This window comes from Lactuca virosa, chromosome 8, assembly GCF_052849685.1.
Source record: "Lactuca virosa cultivar CGN04683 chromosome 8, Lactuca_virosa_CGN04683_v6, whole genome shotgun sequence".
NCBI lineage: Eukaryota > Viridiplantae > Streptophyta > Magnoliopsida > Asterales > Asteraceae > Lactuca > Lactuca virosa.
In genome coordinates, this window is record NC_136433.1 from 21,196,708 (window position 1) to 21,203,728 (window position 7,021).

General features: G+C 35.1%; 1 long non-coding RNA gene across 1 annotated transcript; it reads left to right on the plus strand.

The window, feature by feature from the left end:
• Positions 1-4,564: 4,564 nt before the first annotated feature.
• On the plus strand, positions 4,565-6,373 carry LOC145129325 (uncharacterized). Its single transcript, XR_013717456.1, has 3 exons — positions 4,565-4,782; positions 4,873-4,957; positions 6,312-6,373. It is a non-coding gene; the product is annotated as an uncharacterized LOC145129325 (long non-coding RNA).
• Positions 6,374-7,021: the final 648 nt, after the last annotated feature.

A 7,021-nucleotide genomic window follows, 5' to 3' on the forward strand; every position in this document is an offset into this window, starting at 1 on the left:
TGAATCATACTTCGTTCCAAAGTCAAGTCTTAGAGTTATACTCCAAGATTGTGTCTTCAGTGAAATGTCCTAAGAAGGTTTGTAATACATCATGAAATGTGGAGTAGAAAAGTTTTCTTGCTCTTACACATTTAAAATTGGTAGTTGTGATGTCTTGTATAAGACAAAGACCAACTAAGACCAATTATATGAAGTGTTTTTCTTGATAAGAATATGTACTAACACTTGAATATTTGTTTGTCGAGGAACGTTTCTTAACAGAGAATCTTATATGTCAAGAGGTCAGTGGGAGTCTTAAAAATCTTGAAAAAGGTTTCAAGAACTAATCAAGAGTAAACATATTGTTAATCAATAGCACACGACTTGAGGTTTGTAACCTATCGTCTTGACACATTCTTGTTTCTGTGCCCATTCCTTTTGACTATGCATGTGAGTTCTATAAGTTCCCATTTGATTACACAAGGCAAAGCACCTTGATGAATGAAAGTATATTGACCAGTATAGGTGAGCTGCGGAACAACTTGGAAGACATGGTAGGCCCTTGTGCTACTAGATGGCAAGAAATAAAGATTGAACAAGTTCACTCCATATGAGTTTGGATTTGTCACAAACATTGTCTTGTGATCATGGTTATGACAAATTCACATGGATAGGAATACATACACCATAAAATCTAAGTGGTAAAGGTTTCTCTCCAGTTCATGAAAATGATTGTGAGGAAACGCTTTCGCTAAGTGGATTTGAAGAGATAATAGTTGTGTTAATTGCATTCTCAAATTTGATTATGATTACGGCATCCCTCTTCATAGTTCGAATTGTGAGAAATGGCAAATAGTATGAAATAGTTTAGACACACATATGAGCTATCTAAGGTAAGGTGTATGAGTTTGAAAAGCCTAGATAAAAGTCTTATCGAACCATCTTGTATCAGAAATCTGAACATTGGTATGAAAGTCTATAAGTATTGATTTCTAGAAGTCCAGCTGATTTCTGAGTACATGTCAAAGCTAGTGGGAGCATAAGTGTTATGCTGGTAAGAATATAATTATCATGATAGTGGGAGCATGATTATTATGTGAAGTGTTGCAAGTTAGAAATACTAGTCATAGGAAACAAAGGTTACAAATTTGCGAAGTTGCAGATTTTGAAAACTTGTTTCGCTATAGTAAGGGAGAGGAACTTATACTTTATTTCGAATCTAAAAGTTTAGATTGAAGTATTAATTAGACTTAGTCATGGATATATATATATATATATATATATATATATATATATATATATATATATATATATATATATATATATATATATATATATGATTACCATATTGGAATGTTTCAACATGGAAATTCTATATATGCAAATATTATAGCAAAAGATTGGTCAAGTATGATGTCTTTATGTAAGACATTATGAATCGTATCCCATATGCTTCGGGTATAGGATCGATTGCATATGCTATAATATTCACATGTTCTAATTTTCAAATGCCTAGGGCATTAAGAGGGAAAAAGGACTAGAAACAGATATGACTAAAGTGGTTAAACAACTATCAAGGGCAATCTAAGGTTTGCTAAGGATTGGTTGCTTAAGGATAGTTGGAAGTATAGTAATGAATGGACCATATTGACATTATTATGAATAGATAGAATTCTATTAAGAATGAGTTGTCATATGGCATATATATTTATGCAAGAAGGATGTTTAAAGGAAAGTACTTTGAATTTGAGACTTCGCTTCCTTAGAATTGTTTTGTTATCAATCTCCAATGGAATGTTTTTTAATTGGCAAAGTCTCTGTGACTTTGGTGCCTAGACATTACGAAATGATCATTGCATGATAGCTTAGAATCTAACACATTCTAATAGTGGAAGAATTTGGTATTCTTACACTTATGATAAGGATTTGGAATTGTGAAATGAGCATAATTGGAAATGTGTTCAATTGATCTATTTCACAAAGTAAGGACCATAGGTAAACATGGTGTGCATGCTTGGAGCATGGGATAACTATTGTTTTAATTCAAGTATTAAGTTGATTATCCGAAAAATTATACAATGATAATGTATAATCAATGTGGTGACTAAATAAAAGGTGTTTTATTTATACTCAAAAGTTTTGAGGCCATGTTGGATTTGATTATTCTTGTGTTTCACTTCGCATGTTTTGACTTCCAGAATAACTAGGTTATTCAAATATCCACAATCAATCATACTTTGGAAGTAGGTAATGAGGTAAGACTGTCATGAATCCGACTGTAGATTGTCTAAAACGTTTAGACATAGCAAAAGTCTGATGCAGTGTTCATGAGTGCTCGTGAAATAAGATTTGAGTATTGGATCAAACCCACACTCATGTGAATCACTTCATGGATTTTATCACGAGTGATTGTGAGACGATAATATCTTATATTCTTGAAACAGAGAGATATGAGTTGTTGTTTACAAGTCGGTTGTGCATTGATAATACGTAAACGCATCAGTAAATTGATGTTATAAAATGTATTGTTGTGTGTGATTTGATGAGTAAAATAGTACAAGCATATGAGTCGAAGTTTATCTATTCCTTTTACCCTAAGATGGATAAAAGCGATATATGTGGGCCCCTCGATGATTTAGTGATGACACCCTAAGCGCTTGGCCAAGCCTGGACTAAGTTGATGTGTTCAATTGTAGTCTATTGTCAGTCATCATAAATCGGAAATCGGGAAACAAAACATAGACAGAGAGAATGATTATAATCCATGTCTCATGTCTATAAGATATCTTGAGAATAGAGGAATATATGATCCCTTATCTAAAGGACGCGTTACTGATAAGATCAGAGTTCGACAACGGCTTTTGAAAGCTATGATTGCTAATCAGGTTCTGAAGTCATACTTGTAATAATAGTTATTGGACTTATCCAAGTGGGAGACTATTGGATTATGTGTCTAAGCCCATGACTATTATTGGTATGTACTTGACCCGATTATAAGCATGGTTCTTTTGGGTTGCCTTCACTCATGCAACTTGATAGGATGACAAGAGGAGAGAGAGTAGAATTTATTATATGAATAATAAATTAATACTCAAAATGATTTTATTAATATATTACAAGATTAATATATTATTTGGAAATCATATTATTTAATTAGTATTGATCATAAATTAATTTGGTGATCAAAAGAGACTGATTAAATTAAGGGGACTAATATTGCAAATCACTAATAGTTACAATTGGGCTGATGGATCTTCTTTCGCAGCTTCGAGTGTCATCTGAAAGGCTCTTGCCTTCGGCTTTGGTGGAAGATTGGGCTTTGCTGCATCCTTCTTCTTCGGGCAATCCCTCAATATATGCCCTTCTTCATTGTACCCAAAACAGACGTTCTTATCGAAGGTGCATTCATTGGCATAATGCCCTGGCTTTCCACACTTGTAACAAGTGATTCTACGCTGCACTTCCCAACATGTTTCTTCTTGCACTTTTCACACCACTTGGCTTCGGCTCCTCCTCCGAATTTTCTCGAACCAGTCTTCGAGAACTTGTTCTTTTTATTGGAACCTGAAGTTCCTTCAAACGTTCTCTTTTCGCCAACTTCAACCTTGCTGGCGGCTCTCCCCTTAATCATATCTTCAACAGACTTGGCAGCCCAGATAGCTGCCTCCAAAGTATGTGCCTGACGTACTGGCACCGCATACTGTGACAACCGTCAAATTTCGCTCAAGTCAAAGTCAAACAAAGTCAACAAGTCAAACCGGTCAACTCCATTAACCCTTGTATGTTAGGGTTTACATTATACAATTCGCTATTTCAATGAGAAAACATCATTTGAAAAATTAATGTGTTTGATTTTCCTTACCTTAACAGTGCTAAACAACAAACCAAAGCGATAAAACACTATTGCACAATCATCGGGATTGTGTAAGACACTAAATCATGGCTTAACGGGGTTTATGGACCTTTCGTTGCGAAGCCGGACACTCAAAAAGATCACAAACGAAACCTCTCACAATCTCTTTCACTCAACCTCTCTCTATTAAAATCTCTCCCAAATCTCTCCCGAATCTCTCCCAAATCTCTCTCAAAAGTTCCTTTAATTTTTTTGTAATCATTCGGGCCATCCCGACCCTTAACTGGGTCAAAAACCACTTGAAACGGGGTAAAAACGGGTAAAATAGGCTTAAGGACCCAAAACTGAAGCTTCAGGACCGAAGTCCCTGTCATAAAGGAAGACGACACACATTTGTCTGTCGTAACCTTACGACTCGCGTGTTGATGACACGCAATGAGTATCAAGGAAGCCCCTGTCATAAAAGAAGACGACATGCATGTTTGCGTGTCATAATTTTTCCGGTTTTTCGACTACGACTTCGTTTTAACTCCGTTTTTCATTATTTTAACGTGGGATTTTCACCCAAAACTTTATTTTATAAACTAAGGCCCCAAAATATATAAATCTCCAGGGTTTTTATAAAAATGTATTAAAAGAATTGGTGGTTGGACTAATTATTGAGGGAATATTTGCTTTTCCTTATTTTATGACAAAAGCAAGCCACCACCACCTCACTCTATGATCATCCACTCTTTCCCACTACTCCTTGTCACCTTAGTGGACCTTTACACCCAATCTCCAGCTCTTCCCACGTTCTAAGAGCTGGAGGATTGATCCTCTCTCCTCATTCTCCATAAAAACTCTTTCATTCTACACTTAGCAACCAAGAACACTCTCCAAAATTCTCTCATCTTTTCTCTTAACTTCAAGAACTTCAAGGCTTTTCCAGGGATTTCTTTCTTCAATTAGTAAGTATCTTCATCATTCACATAATTATTAAACTCCATTCTACTCAAATTATTGATATCTTACACAAGTTCCATCTTATTCGGTGTTAGATTTTCGAATCATCAAGACATCTTCTTAGTGTTCTTGAGTTGAACACATCCTCTCTCTCACTTTCATCTACTGAAACCACATAAGGTGAGTTCATACCCACACATTTACATGTTTTTCTTAAGTTTTAAGGGGGGAATACAAGTAAAATCATCAAGAACACAATTAAACTTTTTCTAACAGATTGCATCAGAAAAGATGGACGTTAATCACAGACTGTTTTGGTCAACTTAAAAATTTTAGTTTTCAAAACTGTTTTAGGTGCAAGTAGTTCAAACTCTTAGCTTTAAAATGACTACTTGCACATCTCCAAATGATTTTTCTACAATTAATGGTGATTTTTACAAAACTGCCTGTCATTTCAGAGGCAAACCCGGACCAGTCTGTGATTATGAACATTTTCACCTCTGTTAGAGATCACTAAAAATCATGATAAAATTTACGAACAAACTAGACTCATATTCCAAACTCTCAAAATTTGCGGATTTGGATTTAGAGTTGTGATGATTTTTCTATAAATTTTCTAAGAACGGTAACAGAAACTGTTTTTAACGAAAAGTTGCTGTTAATTTCATTTCACCTTGTAACATGTTGAGCAAGGTGTATATCTTTATGTGACTATATGTTACTGCAATATATGACATTTTATCTTAATATTTAGACACACATCAGTTTACAAATGGATTTGGTCATATAAAATATAAAGAATAACAAGTGATTATAATCAAAGTACAATCGATACATTCAAACATTAAATAAACTATTTTGAATATAGTTTGCATACATTACCACGTACTACCCTTGGTTGATAAACTATAATAGGTATAGTTTATGATACATTACATAACACATACATTTAAAAAGGGTACATTTATACAAAGGATATTTTCATTAAGCAAGGTACGGCCATACGGTACCAAGTTTTCATAACACGAAATTCCGTTAATGACTTTGTGAGACAATTACTTCAAATTACCATTAAGTCCTGTATTGTAACCAGAGTCTCCTTGAGGGAGAGCGTGATACTTGTGTATAGATCTATATTGGGTTTGGCAAACCCACACCTAAACTGCATGCAACAGTTAGACCGATAGGTCTGGGGTGACAAATGTCATAACATTTCCGACGCCTGAAGAACGTCGTTTTAGGCAACCTTGGTCATAGTATGGTTATAATAAACTCACATAAAGTATTAACAAACATTGGAATTTACGGGAACTTCATTAAAATTTAACGAGTTTATGTCGATTTAAACTTGCATTGTTTTACTATAAATATGACAAATTACTTGTACATTTCGATCTTTGGGTTTTAAGACTACATTTACACATTAAGGAAAATATTGGATTTTTCTAACACAAATACTACTTTTACAAACGAAAAGTTTATGAACTCACCAACCTTTGTGTTGACATTTTTTTTAAACAACTTGTATTCTTAGGAAATCATTAAACAGGTAATCAAGTGCTTTTGAGGATGGGACGCTAAGGCGTCTACTATTTCATATTTTATCAATATATTGTAATTGATTCGTAAACATGTAATTCATACAATGATGTAATTTTTTTTCAATTATATATATGTTGGTTGTGTTTGCTTGAATTACTATTACAATTGCTGTTATGATACTATACATGAAGTCCTCCACCCCCGGACGTTTCCGCCATCCTTGGTTTGGGGGTGTGACACATACTCCCATGGAAGTCCCTTTGCGTACCTGTCAATTTTTGCCAGCTCATCTAGGACAATACGCAAAGCAAACACGATTTTGTCTGTGAAGTTATTCGTATATTCGTCAACGGTCATACTCCCGTTCTTCAACGTTAGAAATTGGTTTTCTAACTCTAGCACGTTTTGGGCCGAGCAGTACTTGCGCTTGAAGTGCACCAAGAACTCTGCCCAAGTCAGTTGCAATGGCTCATTAGGGCTTAGGGTTTTCCCCAAAGTGTTCCACCAACGAGCAACACTACCCCTGAACTGATGTACTGCAAATGTGGTTTGTAACTTGCCTTGGCAACCACAAGTCATGAAAGCCAATTCCATTTCCGAGATCCAATCCATTATTCCGACGGGATCTTCTTTTCCAGTGAAGGTCTATGGCTTGCAAGTCATAGAGTCTTTATACTTGCACCCATTTCTCTCCACTCTATC